Here is an 18,715-nt window from a genome sequence, read left to right as displayed (position 1 = left end):
TTCCCCAAGTCACTGAGGAATATTGGTGTAAACCAGACAGACTACTTATTCATAGTGTGACATAAATATTGTAATAAGAATGGTCTGAGACATAGCCTAATCCATATCCTGGACCTAGCTCTGTGGTTGTTTGCAGAAGACAGCTTACTCCATTTATAATACTTTCTGAACTTCATGTCACACCCCAGAGATGGGTGTGAGTTTGATGGGTGCAGGTAACTACAATCAAAACTTGTAGATAGGTCTCTGCTTGGTGGATATGATGGTGAAGCTAGCACTTACACTTGTGCACAATGATGTTTTAATGATTTCCAAAAAATGTGCAGAAAACACAAGGTAGCAAAATATTTACACTGCTGAATATAGATATACAAAATACCCTTGATTCAAGGAAAAACTACAAACACATTCTGTGGACCTCCAACACAGCGCCAAACATTATGCCTTTGTGGCATAATGAGAACATTTCCGTGCAGGCACCTATAAAGACAACCTAGTTCAGAGCCTCTGTTTCCTTGAAGCCTAAACCAGGAAGTGAAACCAAAAATGGTGAATGCTAATTGTTTACTGTGTAAGTATATGTATAATATGTGTTGGATTAACTTTTCATAGTGATGTGTGTACCAATTAAATCACTTAGGTGCTAAGGTAAAAGAGAAAATGAGATGAACTGTTTGTTTGAATACTAAAATGGCAGCCGAGTGGTAGACTGTTGCAGTCAGCATTCATCACACCTTATAACAGCTTAGATAGCACCTAAACTCAAGTGTGATCACCCTTGCAGTCAGTTCAGCTTTGTAAAAGCTGGTGCAGGGCTTGGTTGGAGCTTGTATTTTATAATAATTTTATAATAATAAAATAAAATAATAATTATGAATAATAATTTTTTTACCTTTGCTTTTTGCACATTGCACTCTGTAACTCCTACCGCCTATGTGCAACTACAATGCATACATCCATCTAGGGGGTAGCACTTCCATTCCTAGTCTTAAGATTGTGTGAAGGTAATAATACTGATCTGTGAAACAGCATGTTGTCAGAAGAATATAGAATGGACTAACACTACTGGACTGCAGATGAGTATACCAGCCAGACCTCTTTCTCTCAGTTTCCCTGTTGGCAGTGAAAACCGTTATATTTTGTCATGTAATCTGTAGGCAAACAGTTGCTCCCCTCCCCCAAAAAAACACGATTATTTTTTCATTTTTGGGAACCTTTTTCACAAGATCTCAAAGAATTAGGAGAACTAGTCTGTTCTTTGAACAGCATGTTTATGTGACGTGGAAAATGCCTTCTAGTCTGTACTGAAAAGCTCTGAGCCAAGACAGTTATCTTACACCCTCGTGGACTGGAATCCTTGGTATGAGAGTTAAGAATCCGAGTGCTAGTGCGTTGAATCAGTCATGAGATTTCTGTTATTATAGCTTTGAAAACAGTTGTACCACTTGCATTTTTCTGCATGGAAATGTAAACTTGAGAGACTCATTTGTTTAACTCATAGCCAAACAGGGTTAAAGTTCAAGATAAAAGCATTGGGATTCCCTGAAAGGTACATTAGAATGTTTTCCAAGCTCTATAAAGAAGGAATTTTGGAGGCTATCTAGTTATTAAGCTTTATGATAAAAACTCGCAATTTCTGAAGATCCTATGTGTATAGTGTAATCCGTTCTAATTAAGATGGCCAAGACTAAGACTTGAAATAGAAAATAAATCACTGCCTCCATCACCCCAGACTGGTCCCACTACACCCTGGTCAAGGTGTTAACAGAGGCACTTGTGTTATTTCTTCCTTGTCCCTCTCCGGTAAAAGAAGACTTCAGTTCTCCATCCTGTCCTCTAAGACCTATATAGTTTCCCAGACTGAACACGCCAGCCTGTCTCCTCCTGTTCGATGGTGATTTGAAGGAGCTCCTATCCAAAGATCACTGTCCATAAACAAGAATGGCTGTGGAGTAGAAGTGTTTTTCTTTGAAGCGAAGACTTATTCACCACTAAATCAATTCTTTATGATGTTTCAAAATAAAACAGTTTTACCATTTTTCCAGAACTAAATGGCCGTTCAAATGACTATTTTCTTCCAATCTTGAATGAATTGCCTTCTTCGTCATACCGTATAGTACAGTGAGCAACAGAGCAGATAAGAGCTTCAATAAAAGAGACGTATTTTCCTTTTCTTTTACTATAACACTACTATTCTGAATCTCTATCTGCTTGACTGAAACTTTTTTTTATGTTTGATGTTTGAAACCTATCATAAAAAATTGTGAACTGGGGTATACAGTACAGTATGTACACAAGTTCAAGTAGGCAGCTGTGTCAGCATGTGTAGGCTGTCAAGGAACAGGTAAAGGTTTATTTCACACTGAAAAGAAAAGAGACTCAACTTTTCGTCTGCGGAGCTTTCTTCAGGTGTTGTACATCTGAAGTTAATATATACTTTATAAACTTTAAATAGGTTAATAGATTTTTTATTAATGTGCACATAAATTTGTCTATGTGTGTATTTAAAAACAACAGATAGTACTGTTACAGTTGTCAGTTTTTTTTTAACAATTGAATTAGAAATGCCATGTGTTTTAACAGAAGAAAATATGAATTGAAATGGGTTTTGGAGAAATAATCTGATTAAAACATAAATCCACATTGTATCTGAGAGCCATACAAAAGCATCTTTTCCAGCTATCATATTTGCTTTCTTCAAAGAAGCATATTTTTTAAACAGACATTGTCAGGCAAACTAAGGATGCTCCTGTTTTAGATCTAAGAATGCTATAACAAACTGACCTATAGAATTCAAAGGATTGTTTTTAAATAGGGTGGCAGTAATAATAAAAATAATAATTGCTTACACTTATATAGTGCTTTTCTGGACACTCCACTCAAAGTGCTTTACAGGTAATGGGGACTCCCCTCCACCACCACCAATGTGCAGCCCCACCTGGATGATGCAACAGCAGCCACTGACATAGCGTGCCAGTACTCTCACCCCACACCAGCTGTCAGGGATGAGGAGAGCAGAGAAACTGAAGTCAGTTCATACAGTAGTTAGCAATAGGGTTCAATTCCTGGGTTACAGCCTGCTTGGAGTTTGTATGTTCTCCACGTATTTGCATGGGCTTCTACTGGATGCTCCAGTTTCCTCAAAACAGATATGCTGGTAGGCTAATTGGCTTCTGTAAAATTGACTCTGGTGTGCGAGTTTACGCGTTTGTGTGACGGACTGGCATCCCATCCAGGGTGTATCCTGCCTTCCCCTCCTTGATTGCCAGGTTAGCCTCCGGCTCCTCCACCATGATCCTCTCTCCTCTTGATAAACAGACCAAAAGACGGATGGATGTTATTAAATATCCAAATTCTGAACAAAATCAGTGAATTTTCTCTTGGCTTCTATTGGCTTACCCTGTGATTGTTTTTTTCTCTGGAGAGTTCCCTGCACCCTTTAACTCTTCACAAGGAGCATGATGGCATTGAAGGCAGAGCTGAGGGATCTGTCATTGAAGATATAGAGTCAGCTCTAATCCTCCTGCAAGGTTCTGCAGGGCTTGTCGCGTCGAACCATGCAGGGCTTGGGGGGAGGGGGCAGGTCTGGAGACAACAGATTTCTCAGTCTGGTATGAGCCGGATGTGAAGGGACATACAATTCCCAATTTCAGCTGGTGGGTGGGTGCTTAATTTAAAGAAAAAAATCGCAGAGTCTCAAATTCAGAAAAGAACAGATTTAGTTTGTTGTGTTTTAATAGCCTACATTTTCTCCTCCTTCCGCAAAACATCCCCTGACCGGGACTTTGTAAGGGGCTTTTGTTGGTGTGTCCTGCCAGAGCATGCGTGCTGCAGGGCTCAAGGGAGGTTCCTCTCTCTGTCTGCTCTCTGTTTCCATCCTCTCTCCTCTTTTCTCTCCCTGGTTTTGTCCTGGACGGGAGCCACACTCCCACACAGCTGAGATCTTTCATGTCCTGCAGTCCCACTCACCCGGGCTGACCGCAGGCTATAAAAAGAAGCTCAGATTATCCACAAAACCCCAAAATGCCAAGAGGACAGGCTGTGACTGGCTTAACCCTCACCCTTCCACCCTGGCCCTACTCCCTACAATGTCCTTTCAGTGAAAGCGGACATTTCCTTTCCTCCGGCAAAAGGATTTATCCAGCAGACATTAACGCACATTATTCTACTGCCCTGGACTGAGCATGACATTATTGTCCTAAAGCTGAAAGTCCTGTCTGCTGAGTAAAAATTTTATCCATCTTTCTCACGGGGCATTTTGAAGAGCAAGAATTGGTATCATTTCTACATTGATGTTCTGTGTCATTTTCAATACTGATGTCAATCCTCTAGTTTTGCAAGTCTATGAAGAAGAGTGCATTAGCCAACTGTACCTAAAAAAAAATGCATTTAAGAATGCACGAATCTGGGAAAATGGCTGTGGAGGTAATTAGAACCCAGGTCACATTTGGCCTGTTTACAGCCTCTCTAATTTTTCCATTCAAGTGCATTTCCAGACATGCAAGAAGTCTTTGCCTTCTGCTGGACTCGATTGACTCAAATAAAGTCCAGTGCCAGTTGGAGGTTTACTTAACTTTTAAAAATCCATTAGCAGTGAGTTTTTTGCTCACTTGGGAGTGAGGGAACAGAGGAAACGGAGCTGGCTGAGGTGGGTGCCCTTATCTGTGCCATATAGATTGTGATAAGGAAAGACCCAGCTCCTAATGGACCTAGATAATATAAACAGAGGGTTCCAGTACCTGCTTCACCACACAGACTCCAGGAATACTACACCCCCCAGGAGCTGGAAAACTACTGGATACTGAAGAGATCACACATTTTAAGGTCATATTCCTGAAACATTTCCCACCTCCCTATGTTTGCCCGTTTTGTTTAATAAAAATACCAGCATAGCACAGTGAAAGCTGTAAAGTATCACATAAATCAGCCGGGATGCTAATTTACAGTTCCCACAGGCGGTTTACATGTCACATATTGATTTTGAAACACTGCAAGTTTGTTTTTCCCTATTTGAAATAAGCTCAGTAAATTTAGCAAGGAGGAAAATGCCTCAGGGATGTCAAGCGACAGGAATATAATCCTTATGCCCACACTGATCTCTTCACGGTTATTTTGAGATTCTTTCAGAAAGAGGAAGAAGAAACTCTTCTCAGTGCTCTGAGGTGTATGCGAGAGGTCATTTCCGTCTGGGTTGGTAAAATAATCCTAATGAAAAAAATGAAAGTCTTGCCTTTCCACCAAGACCGGCATAATTCTGTTGCAATGGTAGTTGTAAATCCTTGGAAAGGTCACTGATGCCAAGGTTAGATATGAACACTGTATAACATTTTTAAAGACTGACAAATCAATACATTTCAGGAGACAGGGCACTTGGTCTGAAGCCTGGTCTGATTCATCTTTCTTATTACTGAATGAGTGTAAAGTGAAGCTGTTACGTTCTGTAAAGCCAGGAAGAGTTAGCCGGTGCAATAATAGTGCTTTGGAGTACAAGAAGAAGAAAAAAAAAACAGCTGATATCAACAAAGCTGCAGGCAGGCTTGTCAGACAGAACTATTACTCATGTGTTGACCGCAGGATCCACAGGAAGAGTGTGACATGGACCATTTTCAAGAAATGTGGACAGGGATGTGCTCTTGCTTCACAGCTGTGTTGTTCTAGCTGTGATACACTGCTCTTTCCCAACACCAGGTGTTTTTCGCCCTCATTATGGCTTACATCACTGTAAGATGTTTTAATAAACTCTTCTCTGATATGTAGCTGGGCACTACAGCCAGAGGACTAAATCTTGGACAGACTCACTGTGGAGGGGTTGCAGGCAGTCAATGTGTTTCTATGCAGAATACCAGAGACATCTGCATGGAATATACTTGTTCCGAGTACCAGACCTGTACTGTATTTTTCCTGTGCACCCATTCCTGACGCCATCATTTTGTCCCGGGCTGTGCCATGCCTTGCCATAGTAATTGTGTAGTGAATCGAGAAAGATGGAGAGATTTGCTGCAGCTCTCTTTACTCTCCCGTGTTCCCTGTAGTGCTTTAGTGGATCTTACTTTGAAGATTGCATTAATCAGGGTTGTGTCTTTCAAAAAAACACGCTTCTTTGCCTTGTTACATGACCTGAATAAGTAAGGATGATATTGTATGATCATATTAATTACCATATCAATGGTGGAGTGCACAGATATTTCTCCTGAAATTGCAATGTGACTTCAATTTAATGCTAGTGTCAGGTTTTACAAATAGCTCTGAAATCTGATAAGCCTAAGTTTTACGAAGACAACAGCCTGCAGTAAAATGATAAAATATCAGCACCTCTTACTTATCCTGCTTTGGATAAGGTAATTTTACAGTCCTGCAGACAATGCTGCAAAATTGTTTTCCACACTTTGGGAGCTGATCAATGTGACAACTTGTTGTGTTGATTCAGTTTGATGACACGCAGGAAGTAATCCAGCTTCGCTCTGGAATGGAATATATCTTACATTTTTACTGCCATATGAATACCTGAGTTTACCTCTATAAGTGCTGAGTGTGACATGCACTAGGGAAACAAAGAATCTAGGCCTCTTTTCAATAGGGAAGAGAACACATACATCAGAATTTTCCTTTTAGGACATAAGAACAGCACAAAGGTTGGAAAGAAGGGTACATCTTTAGCTCTGAACAGTGTATTGATTGGAGAAATGTGTTCAAAGAAGCTTTTAAATGATCACCCACATCACGGCATTGCTTGAAAAATTAGCTTTTCTTTTTCTTTTTCATTCATAAAGGTCATCATACACTTACTGTATTGTTTTGGCCTTTCTTTCTGAAATACTTTATTTCTTCAGCGTTGTTACTATTATTATTGCTGTCATCGATTTATTTGCTTTGCAGATGCCCTTATCCTGGGTGACTCACACAGGCTGCAATCATAATACAACAGTACAATTTAAATGCCCATAAAATCAAAAATGCAATTGCCACTGCCCTGTGGCAGTCATCAGGAGCTACAGCGGACAGTACAGAAAGTGTAAGCTTGGGCAAGCCTACAAAAAGCAATGGGTGTCCTGTTATATGAGTAGCACGGAATAAATATCAGTGCAAAATCCACGAGAGCAGCTGTTAGCTATTGAAAGTGTAACAGCAGGATGTAATAATAATTCCTTGCATTTGGCACTTTTTATCCCAAAGGATCCCATAGACCACAGTAGTGAAAGAAGATTGCTTCCTCTGAGACATGTTTGTTTATTGCTGTGATGTAGTGTGCCCATTAATTAATATCTGATTTAAGTAAGTCCAAATGATAGTTGTTTACCAGGGTGGAAAATTAAATGCTAAATGTAAATGCATTAAAACAAAAAATTAAGAACAGTTCGTGCAAACGAGAAAGGCCTTTGGCCTGTCTTGCCTGTTGCTATTTGACAACATGATTGGATAGCAGACTCCAACAACTATTTGTGTAAAAGCCTCCTGGTATCAGTTCTAAATGTACTTGCCCAAATGACACTCAAACAGATTCACAAAAGGCTACAGTAGCATGGTTTATTTTGGTCATATCAGTTTATTTAAGTGCCATTTAAAGGATATGAGAATAACTGCATTAACCTCATGGGCCCTTTGTGTGAGATGTGTACTTAGTCATTTGCAATGCTTTCTCTTGTATTTGCATTCTCATTAATTGTTCTTTCTTATATGTTCTCCTAGATAAAGCCCTTTCTTCTGGAAAGGAGAGCTGTAGAGACAAACATAGATTTCACTACCCTTTTGGAGTTTTTTCAGAACTGGTTTAGGGTCTCAACTGGCTATCTTTGATGATGGTGGGTGGGGTAGGGACTAGAATTTCCTTAGCTAATGTTAAGGATGTGTTCTACATTTTCATACAAATATGCATGCTGGGAGAGCTGCAGATTGTCCATCTTTCTCTCTTGCAGGCCTTTACTAACAAGTGAATTTTCAAAGAGTTCACAGTGAAGCTGTGGCCATTGTGGTCTGAGCACTTTCTTCACACTGAGGGGGACAGGGCTCAAATCCTGACTGAATCAGCTAATGATTTTAAGTAAAAATGGATCCTGTTGGGGCCTCTTGAGAGGCTCAGCTGGTGAAGAGGCTTGCCCAAGTGCAGGCTGGGTTCAGCGATCCAGGCAGTTCTAGAGTTATTTCACTAGCCGACTGTGACTGAGATTTCCCAAGTGGCAGCACATAATTGGCTGAGGCTTGAGTGGGATTAGTCGACTATGGCTGTCTCTTGGCTATACAGCGCCCCCTCTTCTTGTGGATTCCTGGGTGCTTGCAGGCTTGTGCTGTCAGTGAGGGACGCACCTCTCCTCCAGGTAGGGGGCTGTGCAGTATGCGAGGGGCTCGAAGGTTGGGAGAGTCTGCCTACACTTCCTCATTCTCCCCCGTGTGCGTAGGACTCGTACAAAAGCTTTTTAGTTTTCTTTGAGCATCCCTTGTTGCATCCCTTGAAGAGCTGCAATGTGCAGGGTCAATGGGCATTTACCGTAGATTATTTTTATTAGATTTTCATGTAAAATTGTAAATAATAAATGTAGAATAATGTCTATTATGTTATTAATTTTATTGTCTTTTTTAATGTTAATAATGAAAATTATATTAGTTCCAATTTAATATATAATAATATCTATAACATTTGATTCCCTAGGTTAGAATAATTTATGATAGGAATATTTTAAGGGTGGTACAAATTATCTTGATGGAATACAGTTGCGTGACTGAATCTTAAGCGCTCTCTTCACAAAGATGTATAAAAGATGTATTCTGTCTTGTGTAAACCCTGCTTCATTCCTCTCTGAATATCCTACTGGAATACAATATTTGGAAATAATAATTGGAAATTAATTCATACAACTTCTTACAGATACTGCCTTATAAACAAGAGCTAGGTGTGTTAGCCAGGTGTCCTAGTCAAATATCCCCCTGGCCTTTACCAATTAAGGCCTCCTAACAATCCTGATCTCTGAACTGGCTTCATCACTCTGTTCTCCTACCCACTGAGGGCCGGTGTGTGGGGAGCGTACTGGGGCACTATGGCTCCTGCTGCATCATCCAGGTGGGGTTACAAATTGGTGGTGGTGGAGGGGACTCCCCATTCTGTAAAGCACTTTGAGTGGAGTATCCAGAAAAGCACCATAATAATAATAAAGTCGTTATTATTATTATTATTATTATTATTATTATTATTATTATTATTGTTACAAACTTGCTTACTGACCAGGTGTTTATACAGTACAGTACATATCCGTAGCAGTCATTTTCTACAATGAAATGGCTGGAAAAGCACACAAACTTTAAATAAAAACCGAGTCATAAATGTTCTCAGGGTTGGTGATGAGTTTGCTGAAGGCTCACTCCTTTTCCTCTCCCATTATGTAAGAGGGTTCTTTGTGAGCCCTGGTTGTGGTTTCTGCTCTCCTTGGAATTTTCCAGATTTGCTAGAACAATGGAACTCTCCCTTCTCTCTGCCCGTAGGCTCCTTCTGATCCAACTAGAATCCAGGCTGGGTAACAGTTCTGTCACAGGACATGAAGTTCCTTTATTAAAATAGGTCCCGTGCTCACATTTTTGACAAATGTCTCCAGCCTGGCTCTTATGCAACCCACTGAAACAAAACGAGATGTGCAGGACAAAGGATAGGAAAAATGATCTTTGCTAAAGGAATGTTTTAGGCATTGAACTTGTTTCCAAGGAGCAAAGGTGTTATTTAACATCCAATACAGGATCGTGTGGGACGACGACAACGTTGAAATGATTAGAGACTGCGTGTATAATATATAGCATATATTTATTACATATATTATATATACACATGATGTATATATGTTGTATTAATCTGTACTCACTGCTTATGCAGGCAAGAGGAATGCATTGATTTGTTGTGGCAACCTTCTTCTTGACTTGTTTGTTTGTCCCTTAACCAATTTCGACTGTCTTGTTATTTCCATCCTTGTCCCATTATCCTGGTCAGTAAATCAGACAGGGAGTGGCGAGGATTAGCATGTTTTTAAGCCCAATATTGAATGACGAATAAAGTGCTTCGGCCAAAGTGTCCCACATCCAGTGTTCCGACCACAAACACTGCCACCCTTCCAATATAAATGTGGATTAAAAGCCAAAGGGAACGGCAGACCATTATAGCTTTCTGCAGGAGGTTGAGTTTCCTAGTTTTTCAATTTAACTAAGAGATTTATTTTGTCTGTTGAAGAGTGCCAGGGACAGTACAACATGAACATATGACACAAGGGGTCAGGTTGTGTACGCTTGTCTCACAATTCTGAATCGTGTGTGGAAATAAATCATCATTGATCATTGTGGTTTTAAAGTTTATGATATCCATTGCTGCCCAGTTTTAAAATGTCTCAAGCATACTGTGAGCCCAAGCGCTTAAGTTTATAAATGAAGCAGCCTAATCTAGCTTGTAGGGAATTTAGTAGCTGGTTCTTAAAACAAGAAGCCAGGTTATCAGTTTTAACAACTCGGTTTGGTAGCTTTGAGAAGTTCAGAGTGTCACTGTTGGTTTTCAGGAGTTGTGTTGTGTTTTGTTCTCCTGTGCATCTGTAGCAGATCCAGCCTGAGATGAAGCTGTGAACTACTTTAGATGACTATAAGAGTCCCTTGGGAGCACAGTGCTTCACTGATGGTTTTGTCTTTGTACAGTCACACAGAGGCAGGTTGGGGGTTGTGTCCACATATACTTTTACCTTAATTTCTGTTTCCACCCGCCCCTTTTCTCACTTCTCTTATAGTTCCAGATGGGAACTTTGCTTTGCAGATAGGAAACAGCCATAACAGAACACATGTAATAAAACACGAACCCATGAACACATGCACACAATGAGAAAACCAAGTGTGTGAGATAGATGCACAAGACACATGATATATCTAAAAAAAGATGGAAAAAATAATAAAGTAAGATATACTTTATTGACAATCAGTTGTCCATATTAAGATGGCAGATATTCTCATTCCATGGGAATAAGGGACAGCTATGTACAAACAAAAGTGCTGCAACTCCATTTAAAAAATGTTGGAAATGCTTCTAAGTTTCGGAAAACCATCTGCAGGAATGAGAGCACCACTTCTGCTGTTAGAACCCAAGAGTGGGGCCTGACTGCCCTAGCTGGTCCATGTGCCCCTGGTATTTCGCAGAACAGGTGTAGGTCAATATATCCACAGCCTGAGAGAGCAGTGCTCTATTCACACCTTGAAGTAGTTGTGAAATATTACAGAGCTGTGCCTCAGAAGTATAATCTGTGCCAGCAACACAGTAACAGACAAGGAAAGAGATCTGGCAGCTCTAAGGCCTGTGAGTGCCTCACTAGGTGGAAGTGTCTACTGACTCAGGATCACAAGCACAACCTCATGTTGACTGCGGACATGAACCACAGCTTCTTGCACAATTACAGCCCAACCCCTGGTGGTGGTCCGGTCAGGACTGTCTGTGCCTCCAACTGCATTATGAATATTGTGCTCTTTGTGTTCCTGATTCGAGCTCTGAAAACGTCGCAACCCCGCTGGGCTGCACACGTGAGAACAGAAGCGTGCAGTAGAGTAGAGGAGTTTATGGCCATACATACAGTACATGTACAGTGAAACTCCTAGTGTTTCCAGGTCACTGCAGAGCCACATTGGGTTGACCGAGGAACATCCATCCATTTTCTAACTGCTTCTTCCTATTCGAGGTTGCCAGGGAGCAAAAGGGTGCAAGCCAGGGCACACTCGGAGTGGGACGCCAATGGGTTGACCAACAAGGAAGCCAAATTGGTTTCCAACTGGGAAAAAAGAGCAATCCCAAAAGCACAAAAGAAAAGGCGACATATGGTTTGAAAGAAACAGACTGAATCTATTTTTTGATTGGATTTTTGTAGGGGTTTTGATATCTTTATTAAAAACAACTGCCAACTGCTTTGCATGCGGGCTCTTTTGATAATTCCTGATTAATCAGGGTTTTTTTTTGTTCCTTTCCTGACACATAAATCCATTTTTCAGCCAGCGGGGTTAGAAATTGGTCTTGTTCATTTTTTATGAATCATTCATAAAGGCACATATCATCGTTGTTTCTTTGATATTTCTGTCTGAAGGCAGATTTATCATGTGGTTTGTACATAACTCTGTGTTTCGGTCTGCATTTGGACGGCGCTCTTCTTCCTTCTGGGTTCTTGTCGTCCCATTGCGTCTTGGAGACATTTTAACAAGCTCATTTCATCTCTTGGGTGTGAGAAGAAGGAACTCAACAGTTCTGAAATCACAGACTCCACTATGTAACATTGTTTGATCAATGAAATATATGCAGCTCTACCAAGGAGAGCACCACAAATTGGTTTCTTAAATCTGTCAGTTTCCCCAGACTGACAAGTTTTTTCAAAGGCTCCTCGATTTAAATCAGGTTGGATGGAAAAGTGAAGTTAGAGTAACTAACTGAAAGCAACTATACTGTAGTTAGTTAACTCAAGGTTCAACGAGTACTTCTGTCTTTAAAAATAAGCTTTTAAGTTTGTGTGTTTCGCTTGGATGAAGCAAACAAACATGAAACATGAACTAGATATGTTTCTGACTTCTTTAGTTCTAAAGTAGCAGCTTAATAAATGTTCTTCTAAAAATAGCTCTGATAAATATTTTGGAGTGAAGGCTCATACAGGCCCTTAGATTTCATGGGCCCACTTCTTGCCTCCTTGCTTGCAATGTGTTCTACATAAAGGTTTCTTCATGTGTTGTGGGTTTGGTTTGGACTCATCTCCAAAAGAAGTTCTTTCTGATGACGGCATTTCCAATTCATTCTTTTTTTCACTTGTTCTAAACTACAGGCTCTGTGCTGCCCTGGTTTGTTTGGATGGATGATTCCCGGATTGATGAACAGTACAATCAAAGCCATGTTGCTCTCTCTCAGGTAGGGAAAACTGTTTGCTGAAATAAGAAGGTCAAGAGTTTTAACGCAGGAACAACCAGTATTACATTATCCATATGGAATTTGAGGGGCAAATGTCTCAAGTAACTGACCAAATAACAGGAAAATTCAAATTGCAGAAACTGGTTCTCTAAAGGTTACAGTGGTTTGTTTTTATTCAGATTACACTGTGAGGGTGTTTGGTTTCCTGGTCATTAAACAATGCCCTTTCCTGGAAAGCCTGTTTTTTAACATGGTGGCCTAGAAGTTTACCAGGAAGCTGTAGCATTGCATGTGACCTGCTCTGCTCTCACAAACGCAGACACTTTCCAGATCAGTTCTCAAGCCTGTTATTTTTTTTTTTGTGGTGGCTATTCTGTTCTTGCAATTAACATTTATATTATTGAGCTGTAAATCAAAATCGACATAGAAGCCTTAACCATGAGTGTTGACCTTGAGCAGGCAGGTCCCGATCAAAGTCTGCCGTTTTTTCCTTTTCTGTTTAAGTAGACGCACTGTATAAAGTGATGGGATGCATGAAATATTACATGTCGCTGTTTCTTCAACATGCCACGTTTATAACAGCAGCTCCTAGCTGCTGCTTTTCATCAAAGAATGCTTCAGCAGATGTTGCATAACACCATCCTGTTTCTGCTGCCTTCCCAAGAAAAACACTGATATCTTTAAAGATGTTTCTTTTTTCCTGACAGTACAGCGTTTCTATTTCTAATGGCTTTTCATTACTTTGTACAGGAAAAGGTGATTCCACAGTGGGTTACCTCAAGCATTATGTTAATTAATTGACACTGGAATGATAACCCAGTAGACTTCAGAGCATCCCTATAGAAATGTAATATCCCACATCCTCCTAAATTTTCTACACTTACATCGATGGCACATTATCTTGTGAGGGCTGTCTTTTTTTTACATGTAGAACCAGCCAATTATTTTTAATTGCGACCTTTTTCTGCCACATTTTGAATAGACATTTTCTCGTTTCTCACACCTGTGCTTCCATGTACGGACCCTGCAAATGCAGGCAGGCCTGTTGGGTAATCACTGTTGCTTAGTGCCTCGAGCCAGGCTCGAACCCGTGATCATAGAGCTCATGCTGCAGCCATATGAGCTCCATTACCAGGAGACCTAAATCAGGTTGCAAACGCAGACACCAGTCCACCTTTATTGTTTAGTTTCTATTTGGTGATTGATCCGTGGATTTCTCCCACTTTTTCCACTGTTTGTGTGGAAAAACGACATCCTCAGTTTAAATCACGCATTCCCCTGAGTGTCCACCTGTGTTCTCCGGTTTGGGTTTCACAGTTGATTCTGATGAAGCTGGTTTGACTGAATCAAAGCATCAAGCTCCTCCCCTTGTAGTCTCCTGTGTTTGAGACTGAAAAGACTCAGTATTCCCCTCCAAGGGGACACTCCTTTAAGCTCTTCTCTTGACTACACGTCCTCACCTTTTCTACTAGACTTTTGTACTACTTCCCAACAGACACACTATCTAGAAGAGGAAAGTGATACAGTATCAACACAAAAAGTCAAGTCTGTGTTATGGATAACTTCTTCAGGTTCAATGTTTCCTCTTTATTCTCTATTACACACTTCCTATAAGTAATATCCAGCTTCATATACATGTTTTTTTTTCCTTTTGAAATACTGGCGACTGAACTCTTCTGTTTCTAAGTATTTTGCCCAAGGTCCTCTCTCTTCCAGTTTAAAGATTAGACTGCACGTTTCAGTTCCTGTGTTTCGATACCTGCAGCTGTTCTACAGTTTTACTGCTTGTTGAAATAGGGACAGGGTGTTTGACAGAGAATCACTGCAGGATTAGATTATTAATCTGGATTATCTAGACTAGATTTATTTTTTCTTCATCTTGTCCTTTTGTGCTGTGCTCCCACAGCAGTGTTTTAATTAAACAATTTATTTGGGCTACCACATAAGGTAGCCGTGTCAGCATGCGTAGGCTGTAAAGGAACTGGTAAAGGTTTATTCCAAGATGAAAAAAAAGAAAAGAACAACAACATTTCAGATGTGGAGCCACATGCCTAAAGAAAGTTCCACCTTCTTCTCCCAAATTAAACCAATGGAACATTCTAGCCAGATTTAAAGATGGCAATCTGTTGAACATGACTATTCACACTCAACGATTAAGTAAGGCATACCCTTTCTTGTACAGGGTGAACCTTAATGAAAGCCACTTTCAAAAGCTAACTCTCTGACCATTAGCGCAATCCTGTTGTTCTGAAGAAATCACTCCATATGGACTTTTCAGTGTGAATGCTTAGTTTCAACCAAACACCATTGCCAGACACAGAGAAATATGAAAAAAAGGAGGGAGGGTGTTTTTAATTTAGCATTGTTTTGGTGATCACATTGTTCAAAAGCTTGATTTAAAAGGTGACCTCATCCTCCAGGAGTTAAGAGAAAACACATGTCCTTCTCCATATGGGGGGAGTCACCCAAACTTTTAAACATTGAATTAATTGAAGAAAACAGGCACCAAGACTTCTGTGGTTTCCTCATTAAATGCCTGGAAATAAGGCACTCTTTTTTAACAAAAGGGACTCTTCTGGAATTCTAACACTGTTGAGCAGTAGAAAGTCCATTACTGTTGTCACTGTATTCAATCATGAAACTCAAAACAACATTTTATGGGCATCTATTTCACCCTTGCTTGGTTTTCACAAAACAAGGTGTTTTGTGAAAGTGGCACTCTACCACATTGTCAAAAGTATCGATGCTCTTATTTGCTATAGTGTCTAAATGGAACTTAGGAAAAGGGCTTCTCTTTAAGACTGGTCTGTTTGTTCATATGTTATTCCTTACTTTCACTGTAGGGTCAACATTGGTTAACACACTTTCAGTCCCAGTCTTTTACATTATAGTCTATTGTTATTCCAAACACTGACATTATTTCCTGAATATTTGGCCACTACAGGTTAAACTATTTCCAGATAATAAGATCAATATAATTATACTGTCAAGAGCATTAGTTTCAAAATATTACTTCTGGGCTCAGTAAATATGTTTTGTTGGAAACTAGATTTTTCTGGGGGTAATACTGTTGGACATATTCTGTTTTAAAAGATGTACTATACTTGAATTTTGAAATTACGTTAGCTAGCCCTATTGGAAATGCTTTGCAGTATTCTAGCCATGTTCCTAGTGAACTATTCAATGACCATTCAGCAAGTCTGAAAGTTTGTAATTAACCTCTTCAGTACTGATCTATTGGTAAAGTACAGATTTACTTAAGATGTGTTAGCTCTTGGTCTTTAAGATAAGGAGAGGTCAGGAAAAGAAATAAAGGAAAAAAGATGATAGATTATTGCAAGATTCTTAAGGCTTTTCTGATATTGAATCTCTTAAAACAGAATGTTAACTTCTCTTTTTATACCTCAAGTCACTAATGGGTTTTAACCCTCATCACCTCCTCAGCTGATGGAAAACATACTGGACAAATAGAATAAACCTGGACTGCAAATATTTCAAAGCATACATCTTCAATTTTGTGTTATTCAAGAGGGATTGTGTGAGTATATGAACTGACTGACTTCAATGTATGTGCACTGAAACTTGTGTTATCGTGCTGATGATAACTGGCAAAGGATCTTTCGGTACATCTATTTTCAACAGACATCTGACTACAATAATTAGAAGTAAAAAGTGAATGTGGAAATTTGGGAAACAGAATTCGGAGAAAAATTCTTATTTTATATATTTAACATATATAAAAATATATGTTAAATAATATTAGTAGTATTAGTAGTGGTAGTAGCATCACTCATACTGACTATCTTGTTTTCCTGTTTAGAGTATCATCTATAGCCAATCTGATTTAATGTGCAGTATATCGGCCAATCCTGCTTTGTGTGTGTGATTGAACACTATACGAAATGGCACTGAAAATTGGACGACTCCTCAAAGCCCTGCATATTAAGAAATGCGGTTGAATAGGGTGTAAAAGCTGGGCCCCAGACCTGAGGGCCAGAAATTATCCAGTGATAAGAAATGTGACTGATGTCGAAAACAGATGTATGAAAATAGTATTTACTAGGTGGAAAAGTGAGAGAGAAACGTCAGTGGGATTTTCGGAGGGTTTCTGTCACGGTAATGTTTAATTCCATGTGACCTGAAGAATTTCAGAAGGAAATTCCACCGTAACACAGCTGACGCACAGTAGTAAGAAGTAGTGGACCTAGTAATTATCTCCCGTTGAAGTCTGTGATCAGCTGTGTCAAAATCTGGATCTGGCGGAAGAGTTCGTATAAATATTTGTATCTTTTTTTTTGGGGTCATATCTGCAAAAGTAATACAAAAAAAGAATTGTTGACTGTGGACGTTTTTTTTACATTTCTTTTTTTAGTGCAGTTGTCAGTAAGATTGCTAATGTAATATCAAGTAACATTAGTAGCAGGGAGCCTAGTTATAGAAGACAGGGTCATATATACATCGTATGTGCTGAGTGCCAGCACAGCATACAGTGCGGTCTCGATGCAGATCCCTCCTGCGGCAGAGTGAGAGTGGGGCCTTTGACTGGAATCCCGGGAGAGTGAACCAGAGGGTTTTTTTTAAGGGGCGAACCTCTGCTGCTTAGGCAGTTTGCTGGATGAAATGTGTCTTGGCAGGGATCCGTCTTTTGGAAAAGGAATGTCCCCCTCGCCTCTTTCCCAGAGAGGAACTGGAGCTCTGCATTCCTGGCATTGCAGCCCTCTGACAAACAATCCCAACTTTATCCCATCCACGTCGGGCCCTCAATGGGCGCTGTGTCTCGTCTCTCCCCGCTGGAGTTTACCCAGCGCGGGGGGAGGGCCCGCCGCCCCGCGCTGTCCGGTAGCGCCCTGGCCAGCTGCGCTCGTTCGCTTCTAAACCAAACAAACCCCCGTCTGAGACGCCACTGTTGAGCGGGTCGCCGGCAAACGGCCGCTAAACACTGTGGAAAATAAATGGGGTCTGGGCCGAGCGCAAATATTTAATAAAAACGGCCATCGGGGGGAGAAAAAGGGAGATGAAAGCGTTTGAAAGCTCTCACTCCGGTGTTTTTTTTTTGAGCACGTTAAACACATTAGCACATTAAACAGCCTGTCTCGCACATTAGTACGGCACAGGAGGGGATAATAGCCACACAGATTAGGCTTTGATAGGAGGAAGATAACGCCCCTTAATGGCCCGGTCCACACAGAGGCATATGAGGACTCTTTGAAACGTGGAAAAACACAGTGCTGAAGTCAGAAGCAAAGCGGTGTGTAAGAGATTTATTTGTTTTTGCCTTTGCACGGATTGAATTTACTGCCGAGAGGTTGAATTGCACAGAATCATGAACCGCCGGTCCTCAAAAAAAAAAAAGTTCAATATATTATTTGCACTTAACTGTTAGGCCTGTATCATTATCAGCTGTGCACCCCATCTTCTGCTTGAACACATCATGGGATGCACATGAGAGCACATTTTCACCATTCATGCTTTTTTTAAAAGGTGTGCCAGGAAACTAATTTTCCTGTAAAAGTAAGTGTTCAAAGGGCTTTTGACGCTTGACCAGAAGGAAGCATGTAGCCTCCTGTCTTGGTTTGGGACCTGCAGGCAAAGCATCGGCTACGTTTCTTGATTTACCCCCCTTCAAGGTCAAAAACAGGGAACTCTTCTTTGAAAAGTGTCTGTTGTGGATGTCTGGAATAACCTATCCAGCCATGCCATTAAAAAAGAGCTCTCCTGGGACTCATCAAAACAGCTGAATGAGATCCTTGCGTCAGCGTCAGTGAGCTGTGACATTTAAATGAGACAGACTGTTGTCTTGGCCTTCCCTGGCCTGGGGTCTTTCCTATG

At 40.4% G+C, this 18,715-nt stretch overlaps 1 protein-coding gene across 1 annotated transcript in view; it reads left to right on the top strand.

Moving 5' to 3' along the window:
* Positions 1 to 12,772: 12,772 nt before the first annotated feature.
* The window catches only part of tcea3 (transcription elongation factor A (SII), 3), a 77,806-nt gene continuing 71,863 nt past the window's right edge, over positions 12,773 to 18,715 (top strand). The window contains exon 1 of the mRNA XM_088602863.1: positions 12,773 to 12,886. The gene's annotated coding sequence lies outside the window, so the exon portion shown is untranslated. The remainder of the gene's footprint in view (positions 12,887 to 18,715) is intronic.

This window comes from Lepisosteus platostomus, chromosome 13 (genome assembly GCF_059453375.1).
Source record: "Lepisosteus platostomus isolate fLepPlt1 chromosome 13, fLepPlt1.hap1, whole genome shotgun sequence".
NCBI classification, from domain to species: Eukaryota; Metazoa; Chordata; class Actinopteri; order Semionotiformes; family Lepisosteidae; genus Lepisosteus; species Lepisosteus platostomus.
The sequence above is the reverse complement of the archived record's forward strand: the minus strand, read 5'-3'. Positions and strand labels throughout refer to the sequence as shown.